This window comes from Saimiri boliviensis, chromosome 2 (genome assembly GCF_048565385.1).
Source record: "Saimiri boliviensis isolate mSaiBol1 chromosome 2, mSaiBol1.pri, whole genome shotgun sequence".
In the NCBI taxonomy this organism is placed as follows: Eukaryota; Metazoa; Chordata; class Mammalia; order Primates; family Cebidae; genus Saimiri; species Saimiri boliviensis.
In genome coordinates, this window is record NC_133450.1 from 197,353,696 (window position 1) to 197,375,484 (window position 21,789).

At 40.5% G+C, this 21,789-nt stretch overlaps 1 long non-coding RNA gene and 1 pseudogene across 1 annotated transcript in view; both read right to left on the minus strand.

Moving 5' to 3' along the window:
* Positions 1 to 14,303, minus strand: part of LOC120366394 (tubulin beta chain-like) — a 38,101-nt pseudogene extending 23,798 nt beyond the window's left edge.
* Positions 1 to 21,789, minus strand: part of LOC141583763 (uncharacterized) — a 259,520-nt gene that overhangs the window by 152,822 nt on the left and 84,909 nt on the right. The window lies entirely within an intron of this gene.

Below are 21,789 nucleotides of genomic sequence, written 5' to 3' on the forward strand. Positions count from 1 at the left end.
TCAGCAAAGTAGCTGCTGTTCTTATTTTGAATGTTGAACATTTGCTCATCCACCTCCCTCATGGACATGCGACCTCTAAAAATGGCAGCCACAGTTAGGTAGCGGCCATGACGGGGGTCACAGGCGGCCATCATATTCTTAGCATCAAACAGCTGCTGAGTGAGCTCAGGCACGGTCAGGGCCCGGTACTGCTGGCTGCCCCGGCTGGTCAGCGGGGCAAAGCCGGGCATGAAGAAGTGCAGCCGGGGAAATGGAACCATGTTGCCCTCATCACTGCATTCCTATTGCTTAGCAAAAATTAGGTGACCAGACTTTTTCGAATCACATGATTACACGTCATTTTGACAGACGCAGGAGGAGGATAAAGGGGAGGGTTCCCGGAGAATCTCCCACTGGCCTGGGCACTGGGAGAACAGGGTGGAGCCACAGGAAGTTCCAGCCATTGGCAGAGGGGAGGAGCCTGCCTCTCCTGTTCCTGTGTGTTGACCAGTGTTTCAATCTGTGAGATGGGGGCCTGTTAACAGAAACCCCTCTCGCCTTGCGGAAAGGTTTTTTTCCTTTTCACCCAAAAAACTCTGTTCCCTTTTGCCCTTCAAAACGTCTGCATTCCTAACTTTTCCTGGTCATGTGAAAGAACCAGTTTTTTTTTTTTTTTTTCTACAACATTTTGTTAAAAAATGTAGTAATGGGACCACATAAAGGTAGAAGGAGGCTTTTTCTGTTAATCCATTGATCATTTTCCTGTCCCAAATGGTTCAGCATTGTCTCCAGCTGACTACTAGTCTTAAGTTTACGAGATTATTAAAGGAAAGAATCAAAAGTAAGGAAAATTGACTTCTGAAGGCTGCTCAGCCTCTTTTAGGTGCTCTGTTGCCACTGGTTCTCCAAGAATGTTAGGATCAAGGATATACATTGGGTCATAGTGCTAGAGTCATGAGATTTGTATCTTTGTAGTATCTCCTTTCCTTCCACAAAGCTGAAGGAGTAAGAATGCCAGGTTTCCTTACCCTGAGAGGGTCTAGGTGGAGGACATGGGCTTTGATTGGCAGGAAAAGGCAGACATTCTCTTCTCCTGTCACGGTAACTAATTTCTAGTTAGATTATCTCTATCATGTGTTTAACCCTGGACTTGTCTTTCTTTATCACGAGCCAAAATTCCTTGCCTTTTCCATTAATGTTGGAGGCCATTTAGCCCAACATCCAGTAGAGGCAATAAGAAAAATTGCCTCTACATCCAAAAATATCCTTCTTGACTCACTAATCATTGGGGTATGAGTCAAAACCCTTATAGTGACAGTGTGCAGGCCACTTAAAATACCGCTTCTACCAAGAAGACTTTCCCAAAGTACTCACTCAGAATTAACCAGGTCTTCCCGTGAAGCATACTAGCAAGCTTGCATGTCTATGTGATAGTTAAGTTTTATTCAGTACACTCCTATATCATACTGACTATACACAGGACACTGCTCCAAATGCTTTACAAATATTAACATGTTCAGCTCTAAAATCTTTAACACTATTATTACCCCCAATTTGAATATGACGGAATTTAAGCTCAGAGACATGAAGCAATGTGCTCAAGCTCACAAAGCTAATATTGGCAGGCAATGGAACTCCAGTACCTGCATTTTTATCTATTAAATGATGCTCCCTTGCCCTTATCTTGATATGTCAAGATATAGTTTCAACAATTATACATTTTCTCAAAATTTTATGGCTTTTTTCAAAGAATATTATCATGCAGTATATCTTCCCTCCTTAGAAATTCTGACTTTAACTAAAATCTATAAAATCTATCTATTTATCAGATTTTAACTAAAATCCAATAAATTATTCTTACCAGTTATGTCACTAAGATATAACTAGTTACCAACCATGGATGCTAGCATCTAACTGCCAAGGATTCTGATTTAGTTGATTTGAGATAGATTACAAAAAACTTTAAGTTTACAAGAACCTTGAAGTTCCACAGAGTCTCCACATAATACTTAGCACATAGTGGGTGTATTATAAATAGTCATCAAATAAAGTGACATATATATTTCCAAATTCACATAGTGGAGTTCAAACACTCAGCAATATTTAGCTGAGGATTGGAAGATACTGATTTATTTACTCATTTATTTACTTTTTACAAGTGGCCAGATTTCAGAGGGATAGACAAAGAGCAGCAAGGGGAGGAGGGGAATCTAATCAGCAAAACGCACAAATCGACCAATCAATCAGCCAATCAATTAATTGGGTGATATATCCTTTACCAGGACCACATTCACAGTTAATGGATGAGGATCCCAAAATATTCTAAAATGTTATTCTTGGATACGTTGTTACTTATAGTAGTCCTGGGTTGATGAGCTAATTGTGTGGGATTCTAAGGTTAGAAAACCTGGTTTCTCATTCAGGTATCACCATTGGCCTGTAAGATCCTGAACAAGTCTCTAATCTTCCTTCAGGTTCAGATTCTTCATTTGTAAAAGAGGATTAATGTCTACTTTACATAGTTCCTGAAATGATTCAGTGAGATATTCAGTGTTAATCATTTTATACACCAATAAAGGGTATACGTATTAAACATTTTTAAAATATATTCTCTGTCTTCTATCTGATATTCTAGTCTTATATTCCACCAGTCCCTCCTCTTTTTCCTTAACTGTCATTTAAAGCACTATTAAGAGTTTTTTCCCTATTAATGTGGATGCTTTTCCACCTCCTCAGCCCCCAAAGGTAAGGAACTGGCTGTATTTAGTTCTGTATTCCCAGAACCCAGCTCATTATCCAGTGCATAAAAGGGGTTAATAAATGTTCTTATGAAAGAACAAATGGAAATCAAGAAACCATAATTATACACAAATATATTTTTACCAAAGCCATTTCAGTAGATGAAAATTGTTAGGTTATGCAAAGCCATGTGGAGAGAAACAACTCCAATCCTCAATTTAATTTTGATATTTAACATTGACTATTGTTTTGAAGGGAAGATTTTAGAAGCTGTCATATCAGACTCACAATTCACTCAAGTCTCATTTATGAGGTGTGATAAAACTCAGGATTTAAGACCTTGGCTAATTAACTAAGTGTGCTTTCAATTTCAATCCCTGTTATCATCAAATATTTGAATTAGCATTTAATGTTTATTTTGAGTTATCACTGCTATTCCTGGACCTTGGAAACTCAATTAGAAATGCTTTTCATTTCCTTCCAGCTTAACCAAAGGAAAAGTATTGACTCTCATCACAGGAGAGGCATTTCAGGTCAAATATTCCCTAACTGGAATTAGTGTTAATATGGATTCATTTCTGTCTAACTTACATCATCCAGTAAACACTTCACATTCACTGCCTCTTACTTTCCACTATTAAATCCCATACTGAGGCCAAATGATTTTTTTTTTTTTTTTCTGTGATGGAGTCTCGTCCTGTCACCAGGCTGGAGTGCAGTGACACAGACTTGGCTCACTGCAACCTCTGCCTCCCAGTTCAAGTGATTCTTCCACCTCAGCCTCCTGCGTAGCTGGGACTACAAGCATGCACCACCATACCCGGCTAATTTTTTTGTATTTTTAGTAGAAAAAGGGTTTCACCATGTTGACAGGATGGTCTCGATCTCTTGACCTCTTGATCCGCCTGCCTTGGCCTCCCAAAGTGCTGAGATTACAGGCATGAGTCTTTTTTATATTCAAAATAAGTGGGATTTCCCTCCCCTGTTTTTTTCCTCACTCCTTGATGTCATCTACTATCTAAGTTAGCTTTGTAATGATGAAGGATCAAATTATTATGCTACAACTGTAGAGATCTTTTCTTTGTTTTTCAACTATATCCTAGATCAGTAGCTGACTTTACTATGCCTGCAAATGATCTGAAAATCTTAAAATTCGTAGGTCTGAGGTATGGTCCGAGATGATGCATTTCTAACATGCACCTAGGCAATGTTAACTGAGGAACTACAGTTTTAGTATTAATAGCAAGGTTTTAGATAATTTCAATTCATTACAATTATTTAAACTTGCTCCTCTCCAGTTCTTGCTTCTATTTATTTATTTATTTTTGACACAGCATCTCACTCTGTTGCCCAGGCTGGAGTACAGTGGTATAATCTCTGCTCACTGCAGCCTCTTCCTCTTGGATTCAAGCAGTTCTCCAGCCTCAGCCTCCCGAGTAGCTAGGACGACCGGTGTTCACCATAACACCTGTATAATTTTTGTAACTTTTTTTTTAGTAGAGATGGGATTTCAACATGTTGGCCAGCCTCGTCTCAAACTCTTGACCTCAGGTGATCTGCTGCCTCGGCCTCCCAAAGTGCTGAGATTACAGGGATGAGCCACTGTGCCTGGCCTTTTGCTTTTCTTTTTCTTTTTCTTTTTGGAGATGGAGTTTCACTCTTGTTTCCCAGGCTAGAGTGCAACAGCATGATTGCAGCTCACTGCAACCTCTGCCTTCCAGGTTCAAACTATTCTCCTGCCTCAGCCTGCCGAGCAGCTGTGATTACAGGCACATGCCACCACGCCCTGCTAATTTTGTATTTTTAAGTGAGACAGACAGGGTTTCTCCATGTTTGTCAAGGTTGGTCTCAAACTCCCGACCTCAGGCGATCTGCCTGCCTCATCCTCCCAAAGTGCTGGGATTACAGGATGAGCCACTGTGTCCAGCCACTTTTTTATGCTACACTTACAGCCATTCACCTATTCCCTAGACTCACAATAATGTTCCTTGGATAACTGGGTTGTTTAGTCGACTACAGTTTAAATTCCATTTGCCCCAGCTGCATAGTTTGCACTGGGAGCTCCTACCTCTCAGCCTAATAAAAACTCACTTCCAAGAAAAGTACCACAAACAGGAAGGAGACATTTAGTAGGAGTGAATGCTGAGACAAATGAATTAGTCTGAGTCTCAAATTCTTCATGTGTTTAAGGGAAGTGTGCTTCATGTTTGGAGAAAGATGTTCGTGTAACGTACAAATCTCTTAATTCTTGAAAATATGTGCATTATGTTTTCAAACTTACTAATCATGTTATTCAAATTATCCACATGTCTCTCATTTTAATTGTATTTCAAACAAAAACGTGTATTTTCCTTTCAAACATGTTTATATTATTTAAAATGTTTATGTCTATCCCTTTAACTTTTAATCATTTTTAAAAGTTTCTGTTTATATTATATATTTTATAGCTTGCTATTTTAAACTGAAAAAATTGAGTCACTTGATACTGTATTTTTTCTTTTATAAATAAGTAGTCAAATTATGATAGTCAGATGATATATTCTATAGAAAAGGAATCTTCCTAAAAGACTAAGATATTATCAGAGTCAGTTATTTCTGGAACAGGTAGCTCATAAGATAAGGGATCTGGAAGAAAACAGGCAGTGATTAACAGTTAAGTCAGAATTTAGGTAACAGTCATAACTGCCACTGGATACCTCTTTGAGTTTTGTTCTCTTTAATCTGGACTTCTAATATAAATAGGCTTTAATGTCATTTCCTTCCACATTCTAACTACCTATGTGTTACTTGCCATATTCTCATTTATTATTACTGAAGTTTCACTTTTAATAAATTCTTGTTTAAAACCTAGCTTGGTTTCAGATGCACAATGGGGAATTAACAATGAGGAAATGGCAAAGTGTTGGAGGCTTGGGTCCTGGTTGAGGGGAATAAGGAATTGGGGACCGCAAGGTCAGAGGCTCTAGCTGTGACACCAGACCTCAACAGCAGCTGCAAGAACAAGGAACTTCAAGGCATAACGTGTATGAACAAGGAACTTCAAGGCATATGTGGGTAATGGACACATATAAGGAAACTAATGAAGATTCACAGGACGGTCATAACCCATAAACCTAACACCTCAAATGATATGCATACTACCCAAGAACTTAGGTCTCCCCATCCACTACCACATAGACACAGAAAAAGGCAGGGGGAAAAAGTAGGAATTGACTCAACTTGCAGTCAAGACGTAGTATCTGAAATAGGCTTGACTTCACTTGAAAGAGACTCTTTCAAACTGGAAGAGACAGAAGCTACAGTCAGCAATTTAATTCTCTCTCCTATGACCATGTAAGAATAGAAGGCTCAAGATTTGGGTGAGAGTCATTACAGAAATAACGTTTTCAGGGCTCAAATGTGGATATATTACTCTTCCCTTCACTTTCTTTCAAAGTCAGCGGTTCTCAACTTTAGCTGTGTATTTAAATCACCTAGGGCATTTTAACAAAAACTGATGCCTGGTCTAACCCCAAAGATGATTGATTTTGGGTCACATAGATTATTAAAGTTTTCATCAGGAGATTTTAATGTGAAACCAATAATGAAAAGCATTTTACTAGAGTGTTTCTTCCTATTAATAAATACCAATTTTGATATTTCTGCTCCAGAAGTCTTTCCTAAGATAAAGATTCATTCATTCAACTGCTGGAATTCTGGGGACAGTATGGCAAAATAGTTTATGTTGGACTCTCTCCTACTGATATGATTTGGCTGTGTCCCCACCCAAACCTCATCTTGAAATCCCACATGTTGTGGGAGGGACCTAGTGGGAAGAAATTGAATCATGAGGGCAAGTCTTTCCCAGACTGTTCTCTGGATAGTGAATAAGTCTCACAAGATTTGATGGTTTTAGAAAGAGGAGTTCCCCTGCACAAGCTCTTTCTTTCCTTTCTACTGCCATCCATGTAAGATGTGACTTTTTTTTCCACCATGATTGTGAGGCTTCCCCAGCCATGTGGAACTGTAAGTCCAATTAAACCTCTTTCTTTTGTAAAAATCCCAATCTTGTCTATGTCTTTATCAGCAGGGTGAAAATAGATTAAGACAGTAAACTGGTATCGGTAGAATGGGGCACTGCTGAAAACGTACCTGAAAATGTGAACACAGCTTTGGAACTGGGTAACAGGCAGAGGATAGAACAGTTTAGAGAGCTCAGGAGAAGACAGGAAAATGTGGGAAAGTTTGGAACTCCCTAGAAATGTCTTGAATCGCTTCGACCAAAATGCTAATAGTAATATGGACAATAAAATCAAGGCTGAGGTGGTTTCAGATAGAAATGAGGAAGTTGTTGGAAACTGGAGCAAAGCAAAGGTGACCCTTGTTATGTTTTAGCACAGAGACTTGTGGCATTTTGCCCCTGCCCTAGAGATGTCTGGAACTTTGAACTTGAGATAATTTAGGGTATCTGGTGGAAGAAACTTCTAAGCAGCAAAGCATTCAAGAGGTGACTTGGATACTGTTAAAGGCATTCAGTTTTAAAATGGAAACAGTGCATAAAAGTTTGGAAAATCTGCAGTCTGACAATGCAATAGAAAAGAAAATATCATCTTCTGCAGAGAAATTTAAGCCTGCAGCAGAAATTTGCATAAGTAGTGAGGAGCCAAATGTTAATGCCCAAGATAATGGGGAAAATGTCTCCAGGGTATATCAGAGGTCTTACTGCAGCTCCTCCCACCACAGGCCCAGAGGCCTAGGAAGAAAAAATGGTTCTGTGGGCTGGGCCCAGGGTCCCCTTGCTGTGTGTAGCCTAGGGACTTGGTGCCCTGCATCCCAGCCATTCCAGCCATGGTTGAAAGGGGCCCATGTAGAGCTTGGACCACAGCTTCAGAGGGTGCAAGCCTCAAGCCGTCACAGCTTCCACATGGTGTTGAGCCCAGGAACTGAGGTTTGGAATCCTCCACCTAGATTTCAGATGTATGGAAATGCCTGGATGCCCAGGCAGAAGTTTGCTGTAGGGGTGGGGTCCTCATGGAGACCCTCTGCTAGGACAGTACAGTAGGAAAATGGGGGTTGGAGCCCCCACACAGAGTCCCTACTGAAACACTGCTAATGGAGCTGTGAGAAGAAGGCCACTGTCCTCCAGACCCCAGAATGGCAGATCCACTGACAGCTTGCACTGTGTGTCTGGAAAATCTTCAGGCACTCAATGCCAGTTTCTGAAAGCAGCTGGGAGGGAGATTATACCCTGCAAAACCTCAGGGGTAGAGCTTCCTAAGTCCATGGGAACTCACCTTTTGTGTCAGCGTGAACTGGCTATGAGACATAGAGTCAAAGGAGATCATTTTGCAGCTTTAACGTCTCGCTGCCCTGCTGAATTTCGGACTTGCATGGGACCTGTAGCCCCTTTGTTTTAGCCAATTACTCCCGTTTGGAATGGCTGTATTTACCCAATGCCTGTACCCCCACTGTATCTAGGAGGTAACTAACCTACTTTTGAGTTGACAGGCTCATATGTGGAAGGGACTTGCCTTGTCTCAGATGACACTTTAGACCGTGGACTTTTGAATTAATGTGGAAATGAGTTAAGACCTTGGGGGACTGTTGGGAAGGCATGAATGGTTTTGAAATGTGATGAAGTGAGATTTGGGAAAGGGCCAGGGGCAGAATGATATGGTTTGGCTGTGTTCCCACCCAAATATCCTTTTGAAATCCCATATGTTTTGGGAAGGACCCTGTGGGGGGTAATTAAATCATGGGGGCAAGTCTTTCTCATGCTACTCTGAACAACGATATATTTCTATGTTTACATCTTTATCGACTAAAATCAGGCAGAAACTGGAGCGGATGTGACACTTTAAAGAATGGAAGCATATTGGATGAAGTCCGTGTGAAACTGGCTTTTCCGGTGACAGCACTCCATTTGTTCAGTGCACAGAAGACAAGTTCGAGGAGAAAGGAGAAGCCTGAGGGCAGAGTTCAGGGGGGCTAGAAACTGGTGAAGAGGTATGAAAAGAGGTAAGTGCACAGAATGATGAAACCACAGAGGGGACAGCCTCCAAATCTGCAGATGAACTACCCCAAAATTTGGCTACACATATGTAAAGTGAGACCCCAATGAATTCAGCAAGTTGGAAGGTTAAAAAGCTAAGCAAGATTTCCAGTAGCTGCCTGGTGCTGGGGATACAGCATTTAGAGTTCAAGTTGGGCCTGATTAGAAGATTTCAATCTCAGGCTTATCACTCACACCCCAGGAAGGCCACATATCATAGTAGTAAGGCTCATTCCTAGGACTCAAGTCTATACCCTGAAACTAAGAGAAAAAATTCAATTAGAGCCACTCTCATAAAACCGAAAACAAACTCCATGGGATCAGTTTGGTCCACAAGCAATTTAATTGCCTACTATCACACAATTAAGTTTTTCAGAGGAAGTTTACCAAATCCAGAGTCTCTACAAAATATTATCCAATTTACAATAAAAAATTGCTGAACATACGAAGTTGTGATCCATATTCAAAAGAAAAGGCAGTCAGTAAACCAGACACATAGATATATGAGATATTAGAATGAACAAACAAGAAGTTAAAAATTGATAGTATAGATATATGAAGAAGTTAATAGAAAAAGTAGGATATAATAAGTAAAGATATAGGAAATTTTATAAAATATGTAGAAACCAAAAAATGAACCAAATGGATATCCTGGAATGGAAAAATACAATACCTGAAATTAAAATTGGAAGTGCTTTCAGAATAAAAGTGTCAGTGAAATGTAAGACAGGTGAATAGAAGTTTCTGAACTTATACAAAGATTTTAAAATATGGGGGGAAAATGAACAGAGGTTTAATGGCTCGTGCTACATTCAGGTACAGTACAGGAGTTCCAGAAAAGGAGTCATACAATGGGAAAGAATAAATATTTGAAGGAATAGCAGTTGGACGTTTCTAAAATGTGATGAAAAACATTAGTACATCCAACAAATTCTACAAACTCCCAGTAAAATATCTTCAGCAGCCAACAAATCACTTTAGTTTTGGTTTGTCACAGACCTCATGACTAGCGAATTTAAACTTATCTTTTGATATTTCCATGACACTTCCCCCCCTTCAAACCTATCTTGTCATTCCCCAATGTTTATTTTACCACATTCACCCTATTCTTCCCAATAAAACCCTGGAAGTCATCTGTGTTCATTTGGCTACTGCATAAATCACCATAAACTTAGTGTTTTTAAATAACACCAACTTATTGCCTAATGGTTCTAGGAGCCAGAAGTCCAAAATGGATTTCACCAGGTGTCGGCAGGATGGTGCTCCCTCTGAGGCTGCAGGGAAGAGTCTGTTTTTTTTGCCTCTTCCACTCTGTGATAGACACAAGTGTTTTCTGGCCTGTGGCCATGTCCTCTATCTTCAAAGCCAGTGGTATAACATCTCCTGTCTCCGACTCTGCTTCCCTCTGCTATGTCACGTGGCCTTCTTCTCTTCCGTGACAAATCTCCTTCTGTTTCCCTCTGATAACAACGCTTGTGATTGCATTTAGGCCTCACTTGGATAATCCATACTAATCCCCCCCATCTCAGGATCCATAATTTAATCACATCTGCAAAGTCTCTTTTTGCCATATGAGGTAACATTCACAGGTTCCAAGTGTTAGGACCAGGCTATGTCTGGAGGCCATTATTCAGGCTGCCAAACCATCTTGTGTTGTTCCTCTCCTGCCCCAACTTTAGTTTTATAAGCATTTTTTTTTGTTTTACTTGAAAAATACGTTTAGAATCCATCCTCTTCATCTCTATTGCTCTCTCTCTCTCTCTCTCTCTAATCCAAGCTACCACCAATTATCACCCAGAAAAAACGTTCCCTCTGGCTGAAACACACTGCCTCCAGATCTCCTTACTATAATCTCTTTCTCATACTTTAGAACATCACATATCTTTACTTTTAAAGAGGGCTTAGATAATAATATCTAAAGAGCCCAGTTTACTCTGTTTATCTCCTTCAAAGCATCTGACACATTTAAAAATGCATCTGACACATTTAAAAGTCAACATGTTGATTTGTTTCCGCTATCAATTAGGTTCAATCAAGAACAAAATATCCTTTTAAGATTTTAAACAGAAGGAATTGGTAACTCTAGTGTTAGGAAGCTAGAAGAGCAAAAATGAGGAGGAATCCTGAAGGAATGAAATGAGAGAGGGGGCTGGGAGCCATGGTTTATGCCTATAATCCCAGCACTTTGGGAGGCTAAGGTGGGAGGATCACTGGAGGTCAGGAGTTTGAGATCAGCCTGACCAACGTGGTGAAACCCATCTCTACTAAAAATGCAAAAGTTAGCCATGCTTGGTGGCATAAGCCTGTAATCCCAGCTACTCAGGAGGCTGAGGCACAAGAATCTCCTGGACCCAGGAGGTGGCGGTCGCAGTGAGCCAAGATCGTGCCACTGCACTCCAGCCTGGGTGGCAGAGTAAGATCCTGTCTCAAATACATAAAAATAAAACTAAATAAAAAGAGAGAGGAAATGTTAGCCAGAGATCGATAACTGCAGAAAACTGACATCTCCCCTAGGGCAAGAGAACAAAAGGGAAAAAGTGGTGTTGCCAGAGTTCAGGAGGACATTTATTTCTGGGGCTGCTGCATTAGCAAGCTCAGGAAGCACTCACAGAGCTCATCTCAAAGCAGGCAGACAGAGGAAGAAGGACATCCTGTCCCATCTTTTATTTCTTAATAGAAGACCAATCCCAGTGTCCTACATTGCCAATAAAATGGTGCGTTTGTGTGGACCATGTCTAGTAAATGAACGAGGGGACTGTTTAAATACAGGATGGCAACAACAGTAGGTGAACATTGATTTTTTTCCAAAGCTGTTAGTCCCCTACAGTAAATATAATTGGAAAAGCACCCTTTAAAGGCATCAGATGTTCTCTATTTTCCACTAATTCTCTTAATGTAGCTGTAAGAATTGACCCTGCTGTTCTAGACACTGTTTTTAGCGTTACATTTCCTGAAAATAACTTTTAAAAAATGTAGAGGTTTAAGCAACATGAACATGCTGGGGTGAATTTATCTTGTTTCCCAATAAACAAAAATTACAAATGACAAAAGAACTTTGCAATACTGTAGAGAGGGATCAAAATGTATCTCTTCTCCCACCAGAAGCCATGCTTATTATGGCAGGAGCCCCGAGTATAATCTCAGTTGGGATCTTGGCCTTTAGAACAAGATGTTAAATAATTAGCATTATTATAGCAATGGGAGCTGGGTATACGCTGCATTCGCAGATCCCCTCCTGCGCAAAGAAGGCAGCTAACACAAGCAGACTACAAGAACTTGTATGATCAAAAATTATGAAAACCTACTATGTGCCAGGAATTTTTCAAATATATATTTTTATTTTATTTTATTTTATTTTGTTTTGAGACGGAGTTTTGCTCTTGTTACCCAGGCTAGAGTGCAATGGCACGATCTCGGCTCACCGCAACCTCCGCCTCCGGGGTTCAGGCAATTCTCCTGCCTCAGCCTCCCAAGTAGCTGGGATTAGAGGCATGCGCCACCATGCCCAGCTAATTTTTTGTATTTTTAGTAGAGACAGGGTTTCACCATGTTGACCAGGATGGTCCCGACCTCTTGACCTCGTGATCCACCCGACTAGGCCTCGCAAAGTGCTGGGATTACAGGTTTGAGCCACCGCGCCCGGCCCCTCAAATATATATATTTATTTATTTGAGAGAACATGGGATTAAGAATGGGAACACCCACACCTACGTTTCTACTTTGACCTTTAAAAATTCTGGGAAATGTATTTAACTTTTCCATTCCCGTTTCCTTAGGTGTAAAGTAGGAGTAAGAATCATCATCTCATATGGAAATTGTGAAGCCTTAAGTGAACATGTGAAAAGTTTGTCAAGTTTCTATACAAATATTTCTGTTAAAAAGTATAAATGGCTCCTTAACTATGTCTGCTTTTGATTGCTATTAGGTTAGTGCAAAAGCAGTTGTGGTTTCTGCCATGATGTTCAGTGGCAAAAACTGCAATTACTTTTGCATCAACCTAATAATGCAGTAAGTTTTTTAAAAGCCTACCATTTCAAGTGTTTTGCTGCAATAACAAGATGACAATTGTTAAGAGGGCATTCTGAAGGTGTTTGCTGGTGCTGGGGACAAAAATGTAAATCCCTGAATACTGTTTTGCGGATTGCATATTTGTCCTTGTGGATTCTACAAGGAGGCAGACACGGGAAGCAAAGCCGATGAGAAATAATTATTACTTTATTACTACTTGCTGAGCGAGTAGCTAGACCTGAGTTGGAGGTCTGCAGCTCCTTGCTGCCACTAGCCTAATTCCGAACCTCAGAATTTCACTACTCAATGACCAGCTACATGGTACAGCCACCTGACACAGTGACCAGGGTTCTTGTACAGTTTTGTGGAAAAAAATGAGAGCTGAGTTCCTCTCAAGAGCTCCATAGAAGAACAGTGAAATAGAAAAAAGTGTGGCATTGATTCACCTTATTTATGGCAGTGTTCCTACCTGCTAGCAAATGTGGACAAATCCATGGCCAAGAATTTGATGAATAAGATGATCCATTTCTTCATAAGCAGTGAGGGAGCAAGGATGCACATGGGGAGAAACCAGCTAAAATTTCCTCCTCTGCTTTGGCAGTCGGCAGCCCTACAGCGCCCTTTCCAGGAGCGAGGCTGTCTTTCTCTGTTTGGCCATGTACACCAACCAGCTCTCTGGGTAAATTCACAGGATGTTATTCTGCAATGATGCACTACAAAGATGAAACCTAGTTCAGCCAGTATGCAAATTATCATTTTACTGCTTCTCAGCTCCCATCTCCCTCTTCATTATCTGACCTGTGAAATGGAGCTGGTCTCTTCAATTATTTCTTTTTTGCCACGTGGGACATTGGTAAGCTTTGCCGATAGAGAGTTCTGGAGAGACAATCAATGGAGGAGGAAAGTGATCTTCCTTCTCTCTGGTTCTAGTGTGCTCCGCTGTGCAGGCTCCTGCAGTGTGGGGTAGCTTCTTGCATGCCCACTTCCTGCAGTACACTCCTCTTCAATCCTGGATTCTGAAGCATGGTCAATTTCCCCAGCACATCACTCATATAAATTGCACAGCTTCTTTAGCATCAGGAATCTACAGCCTGGATGTCTTTTCCAGTAAGTTCCTCACTCCTGCAGCACACAGTGAATAACAGAACTTAAAACCAGCAGCTTCCTCTAGCACCTCTGCGTGGTTTTCCAGCAGATTATATCACGCAAGATAACCCTGTGAACAGTTTTCCAGCAATTTAAAGAACAGACGGACTTCGGGGAACTTCCTCTGGTGCAGCAGACAGACTTCTATGCCTTCCAGTGGGTCATAGCCCCTCCTCTCCTTGATTTAAATCTCAGCCATGAGAGTAAGGTGTGGTGGGCTCTTTTTTCAATACTCTATCAGACCCCTAGAGGTACTCGTTACATCTGTCATTCTTTTTATTTTATTTTTTTTTATTGCATTTTAGGTTTTAGGGTACATGTGAAGAACATGCAAGATTGTTGCATAGGTACACACATGGCAGTGTGATTTGCTGCCTTCCTTCCCTTCACCTATATCTGGCATTTCTCCCCATGCTATCTCTCCCCAACTCCCCACCCTCCACTGTCTCACCCCTATTTTCCCCCAACAGACCCCAGTGTGTAGTGCTCCCCTCCCTGTGTCCACGTATTCTCATTGTTCAACACCCGCCTATAAGTGAGAACATGCGGTGTTTGATTTTCTGCTCTTGTGTCAGTTTGCTGAGAATGATGGTTTCCATCTGTTATTCTTATATGTTTTAGAGTTCTCTACTTCTTAGCTGCTTCTTTGTTACTCCAATCCCTGTTTATCACTGTTACTCTTTTTCTTAAACTTCCTATATTTGAACCACTCTGTTTTCTGTCTCCAGATTAGACCAGTCCTGGTACAGGCAGATTAGTGTAGGCTTGGGAGAAGAGGTGTGATAGTTGACATTGAGTGTCAGCTTGATTGGACTGAAGGATGCAAATATTGTTCCTGGGTGTGTCTGTGAAGATGTTGCCGAAGGAGATTAACATTTGAGTCAGGGGACTGGATGAGGCAGAACCATCCTCATTCTGGGTGGGCACTATCCAATCAGCTGCGAGTGCAGCTAGAATAAAGCAGGCAGGAGGAGATGGAAGAGGAGACTTGCTGAATCTTCTGGCCGTCATTTCTCCCATGCTGGATGCTTCCTGCCCTTGAACATCAAACTCCACGTTCTACAGCTTTTAGACTCGGACTTGCACCAGTGGTTTTGCCAGGGGCTCTCAGTCCTTTGGCCACATACTGAAGGCTGCATGGTCGGCTTCTTTCCTACTTTTTTTTTTTTTGAGACAGGGTCTCACTTCGTCACCAGGCGCTAGGCTGGAGTGCAGTGGCACGAACTCAGCTCACTGCAACCTCTGACTCCAGGGTTCAAGCAATTCTCCTGCCTCAGCCACCTGAGTAGCTGGGACTACAGACGTGCACCACCACACACAGCTAATTTTTTTTTTTTTTTTTTTTTTTGTATTTTTAGTAGAGACGGGTTTCCACCATGTTGATCAGGATGGTCTCGATCTCTTCACTTTGTGATCCTCCTGCCTCGGCCTCCCAAAGTGCTGGGATTACAGGGCTTTCCTACTTTTGAGGTTTGAGGACTCAGATTTGCGGACAGCCTTTACTGCAAGGTAAAGCGGGCTTTACCTTGTGATCATGTGAGTGAATTCTCCATAATAAACCCCCTTTCAAATATACATATATCCTATTAGTTCCATCCCTCTGTAGAAACCTGTCTAATACAAGAGAGAAGGAACATTTACTGCTCTACATGAGACGGTGTTGTGTGTTTTAGCCTCATCATCTCATTTAATCATCATGGCAACTCTATGTTGCAGAATACTATTACTGATGTGATTTTACAGTTTAAGACCCTAAGGCTCAGAAAAATAAATGATTTTCACTGTCCCTCAGCTATTAAATCAATTTGAGATTAAACTTGTATTTTTCTGAATTAAAGCCCATGCTACATACAGTCAGATATTTTCCAGTATCCACTTGAAATATTCTTTAGGTTTACTTTCCTATTTAGCACTAGCAAATTTCCTAGATACTTACTTATTGAATAATGCCCTTTCTAAATCTCATTGAAATAGCAATTGTATTTCTTTGTGACAAGATGAAACTGATCTTATTAGAACTTAAGCACTCTTTACCACCCTCTCTTGGTGTCTATAAGGACCCATTAGGAGCAGCTTGGACTGAGCTATCAATAGCTAACCTTCAGAGTGACTGCTACTGTTTCCTTTCTTAACTGATCTTCTTTTAACTCTAATTGATTTTTCAAACTTTTCAGTGTCTGCTTGATTTCTGTTTTCTCTTACTCCCATCTTCCTTTATAACATCACAAACTTTATTTTTATGCTTTAGCCCAGTGGGGTGACTTCTTAGATGAAATAACTTGTTTTCTTGATCTAGTTCTAAAATCATCACAGGAATCAGTAGCATGAAAGAGAATTGTGCAACGTATCTTGAGGATCATGAATTACTCATTGGAGAGAAAATGATGGATATGTTTTTCTATTCTCTAAATACACTATGTACTTTCTCAAAATGTTTTTGAGCAACATTAGGAAGGTCTATCTCCTACCGCGCTTTCCCCAAACATTCAAACATAGTTGGATGGTCCTTAATTTATAACCTCACATGTCCATGCTCACCAAATAGTACGGAGCCTGCATGGAACGTACCTTAATTCACACCTGCCAAATGGAAGTGAAAATTTCATTTCCTTTTATCTGAATAGAAGTTATGTGCATAATATAAAGGAATATTGGACTTAAATGAGACCTCAGATATCATTCTTGCAATTTTGTGGATAAGGAAATAAAGTAAAGGAGGAAAGTACCGCACAGAAAGAGCTAGAATTAATCAGCAACAGGACCTTTGTCTCATTCTAGCCTTCCTTCCATGGTTCTGTCTTTTTAGATAACCTGAAGCTGGAACTGGCTAATTGATGTTGTCCTAAAGTGGGAATCAAGTAGTTTACCTTTCATATTTTAGATTACATTTTTTTCTTGGCTGCCAACAGTTATCAAGGTAATAAAAATAATCTAATAGTCAACTAGCTATAGAACTCACAGCTGAAGAGAAATACGTAAAAATCCATTAGAAATTATCCACATCCTTATTTCACTTCTGCCTTTTTGATATGCAATGACAGAGACAGGTTTCTTAAAATCTCTCACTCTAATAGTAATTTTGTTCATTTTTTCAAATTTCTAGTATTTTTGTTTTACATGCTTTGGATTTTTAAAAAATTATTATAATAAAAGGATTTCTTTAATACTGTTTGTGCTTCTCTTTTTCATGTCTCCAAATCCTACAAGTGCCTCTAGGCTTTCTTTGAAACTCCCCCATTCCATGAGACTTGAGGGTGTTATAATAAGTCAAATGAGCCAGATGCAAAATTACTAACACTGTATGATTCCACTTATATGCAGTACCTAGAGTATTCAAATTCACAGTGACAACAAATAGAAAGGTGGTTGACAGGGTCTAGAAACAGAAAGGCAGAAAGAATAGGGTTGTTTAATGGGTGTTACATTTCAGTTTTGCGAACTGAAGAGTCCTGGAGAATGGGTTACAAAGCAATGTGAATATAATTAACATGACTGAACTGTACACTTAATGGTTAAGATGGTAAATTTTATGTTATCCATATTTTAAAGAAAAAAAAAAAACAATTTCCCATTCTAGAGTCTTTTCTCACAACTCTAGTCCTGACTGCTCTCTCTTGTTTCTGGACCCCTGATACTTGTATTCCTGTTTATCACTTTCTTGCTGCATTATATATTGTCATCATCTCAGCTTGTTTCACAAAGACTGGCAGCACTGAACACAGGGTAAAAATCTCACTTGTTATTTCTACCATAATCATACATTGGCATGAGAGTCTCAGTGAACCAATGATTTAAAAATGTATAGTGTCACAAAAGAATTCGTTAATTCAACTTTAATGCAATCAGGCCGGGTGTCTATGAAAGTGGCTTGAGCCTAATTTGTGTTTCCTGTCCCCTGTTGTGTGCAAGCCGACATATATGTTTAGAGAAATAGCACAGGGAGTATAGACGTCATGACATCAGCCCAGACTCAATTAGCAAAACAGAATCCACCCTGTGTTGCCCACATAGGAAGGAGTTTAAAATAGGAAATTAGGCACTTACGTTACCACTGAAAGAGCTAGGAGTGCTAAGGTCAAAGAAGCTGTTGTTGCACACGAGCGAGTTTGAAACAGGAGCGCCACACTCGAGTTTGAGAGTCTGTTTTAATGCCGGCGTCCGAGAGTCAGCTAATGCTCAAACGCCTCGGCCCAGAACAAAGGGCAGTCAACATTTTTATACCAGGTTAGGGTCAGGGGGCAGTAAGCAGATTGTTACAGAAGCAGAAGGAGCAGCTTAGGGGAGGAGGCGTTGCCTGACAGCAAAAATTCTATTTTTAAAGTTGTTTTCCACTCAGGATGTGGGGTAGGCAGTTACACAGCTGCAGGTACAGGATGTCTGGGCCAGTGGGCCCTATTTCTCAGAAAAACAGTGTACAAAATACTAGATGCCTCAAGCTACAAAGTTCTTGGAACAGAATGCCCTACACAGCTCAGGGTGGGTAAATGGGATGAATCAGGATTGCTTAACACGAAGTCACCATAGCTAGGCTAGATTATCTCACTATCACCAACAGTCTCAGCTTGATTTGCTGAATGGGATGGTTCCTATTACTCTCTAGGGAACTACTGTGAACTTCACGTCTAGTCAGGTGTCAGCCTGTGACTATTTCCAGGAATTAGTGGCTTCTCATCCATTTTCCAAATCACATGTGAGTGGTTTACACTGGCATATTTTAATTTGAACCAAATGGGGAAGAGCATTCTAGAAAGTAAAATTTGCTTTATCCTCTACTGTCATTAGAAAAGAAGATCTATGAACGGAGTGGTGATGTAAATTTGGTAATACACAATTCAATATAGTCACACAGACCAAATATAATAAATAGAATACAATTTGTCCTCTGCTTTTTAGAATGCTCCCCTTACACAGTCATACTTAACCCGAAATTTTTTGCAAACAACACACAGAAGTGCCTTACCCTCCAGGGCTTTGGAAACATCAGCTCTGTCCCCAGCTATTGATGCAGCCACATGGAATCCTTGACCCAACAGTTCTTCAGATTCCCCACACTTGTCTCTAATATTGAAGATACCCAGGATTAAGACCCAAGGCTTCTAACATACCTTCTCTAGTCAGTGGCACATGTCTAGGGGTCTCTCAAAGACCTTAGTGAGGCAAACACACTGGAAACTTCCCCACAGTATTGTGGACATTCTGGCCTCACTTTGCCCACTGTAGTGGATTAATTGATGGACCGCACAATTTAGGGTGGAACCATAAGAGGACAATCCCCAGATTAATTCTGCAAGTACACCTGATGCTCACACACCCTCTTGCAGTGATAGAAACAAGCCAACACGTGCTGAACAACAGCCTGAACAATCCAAAAAAGCCTATACATATCAAACTCCCATCCAGTGCCTGAGAAAGTTTATCTCCCTGATCAATGCTTCTAGAAGAGAAGGAATTTCTCTTCTATCCAGTGCTGAGGAGGCACAAATCTCATCCCTAACAATGATGCAGACACAGACGCCCCTTCCATGATGCTGAATACTCTGTGGCCTTGCTCATCCCATGCTGTAAACATCGTCTCACCCTCAATCTACTTTTTGAGACCTTCTCTACCTTCCCCCATTTCAGATGCATTTGAACCTTTCCGTTCCAATTCTGCCTCACTTAGGGCAACAAAAACACTTAGCTAGCTAGTTCTTTAAATCTGCCAACCTCTCTCCTAAAAAGTTTTATTCTCTAATGTCCACAGGTTGTGTCCCACCACAACTATTTATCAGTTATTCCCCTATAAAGTGCAGCAGAAACCTGGCTCTTCTCATATTCTAGGCTGCAGACGAGCCCCCTTCAACCACACCTGCAGACTCTCTTACCCTTGTCCTTCCCCTGGTGATCTCCTTCCTTCCCCAAGTAGGCAGAAATTAAACAAAACTTCAAATTATGGCATTGCTAAGAACTAGAGAGGAACAAATCACTACCATTCCAGTGCTGCAGACACCTTCACCTCTCCAAACAATGTGTCAAATAGACTTAGCCTCCCACATCCATTCATCCATTAAATATGACCTACTCTCTTCTTACCATCCCCATCCGCTGCTGTAAACGGTATCTTCTGAACATACAGTATGGGAAACACCCTGGTTTTCTCAGGGCACACTGAGACACTCATTGGTTACTCTTCTTTTCAAGTTGTAGATATTAGACTTAGGAAAGATCGCCAAACTGATTACATAACAAGCAACCTGCAAAATCTTCACTGCCTACTAAGAACATACTAATTCAAGGATGCCCTCCTCAATCTAGATTCTGCTTACTGTCAACCTTATCTTTTACTTTTCCCATGGAATTCTATGTTGCCATATTAAAGTGTACTCCAAAACACATACAAAGGTAATAGTAGCTGACAGGCTTCCCTGACTACTCAGCTTCAATTCTCTCTTCTCACTACCCTTGTTTCTTCCTGGCCAACAGCTATCCAGGTGTGTTTAGGTGACATTATGCCCAGATCTAGAGAATGCTCATGATTGGGCTAAGAGAATAAGGAAACCCAATATACTTTTCCCAGTGGTTGGTCCAGAGGAGGATAAAACCTAGTTGTGGCCAAAAAGATGTGACAAAAATAAGCTAGGAGGTACTTGAAAAGATTATTCTCTCTTAAAAAAGAAAAAGAAAAAGAAATGTGATATATTAGAAAACCGCTTACCACTTTTTTTTACCTTCGAGCTCTGGACACTGTTCTGTGAGACACAACAGCTGGCCAGCCTATATGAGCCATTGAATTGTTGAATGAATAAAGCCTTTCTGGAGATTATCACATTGATTTGGTCAGTTTTTAAAATAATTTGAAACAACAATTGGTTGTAGGTAGTCAAGAGAAGATTCAATCCCAAAATAATCCTTCAGAGTTCTCTCTGGAAGAAATCAATTAGAACAAGATTGAGATGGGATTTAAGTTAAATAAATGCAGAACACATGAGGGAGATTAGTCACTTGGGTTATTTTCCATCACAAGAGAGCCAAATGTGGCCTTGAATAAATGTGGCATTTTGTTTCTTCATCTGTAATATCTGTTTAATTTCAAAAAGAAATACTCAGGCTATCTGCATTCTAACGTGTGCTCTCTCTCACTCTCTCTCTTCCCTCTCCACCCCCAATATTGCCCTTGGAATTATCTTAAAATTAGAGGAGGGTGACAGGAGGCAGTTTTCATGGCGTAAGAAGATGCTGAAGTAAAATTAAATTTGTGAACCCATCAGAGCTGTATTTGCCAAAAGTACTTGAGAAACAAAAAGAAAAAAAATCATGTGAAGATATATATGTATGTATGAATGAATTTATAATTCAACTCTTGCTTTCCTCAATGGTTGGGTCATCTAGTCATCTAGCTAACAAAGAAATCTAGGTCTCATCTGTGAGAGCTTTAGACTCAGCTAGAGCGTAATCACTGCAACTCCTGGATTTTGCATAGTTCCTTTCTACTACCCTGGTATGGCTAACGAATAAATTCAAACAAAACAGCCCAGGAAACAATTAAATCATAATTTCTTCCTATAGAAGAAAATTATACAGTAGCATTTCCCCAGGTATTGAGCTAAAGAGAATTGAGCTAAAATTTCCCTGCTGCCTAGTCATTCCCCTATTTCTAATTCTGTCATTTTCTTTCTAAAATCGCATGCATTTTGCAGGTTCTCTCAGTAGATCTGTTCCATGAATGAGCAACTGGACAGTTCTCAGTCACAGTTAGGTGGTTTATTTGTGAATACACAGAAACAGCCAGAGAGAAAGAGGCAGGAGCGGAACTCTCACACCTGTCATCTTGGTATTTGTAGCTGTGCTCATGTTCCAAAGCTATGAGGTTAGGGAGAAGGAGGGGAGAGGGGAGAAATTGGAATGCT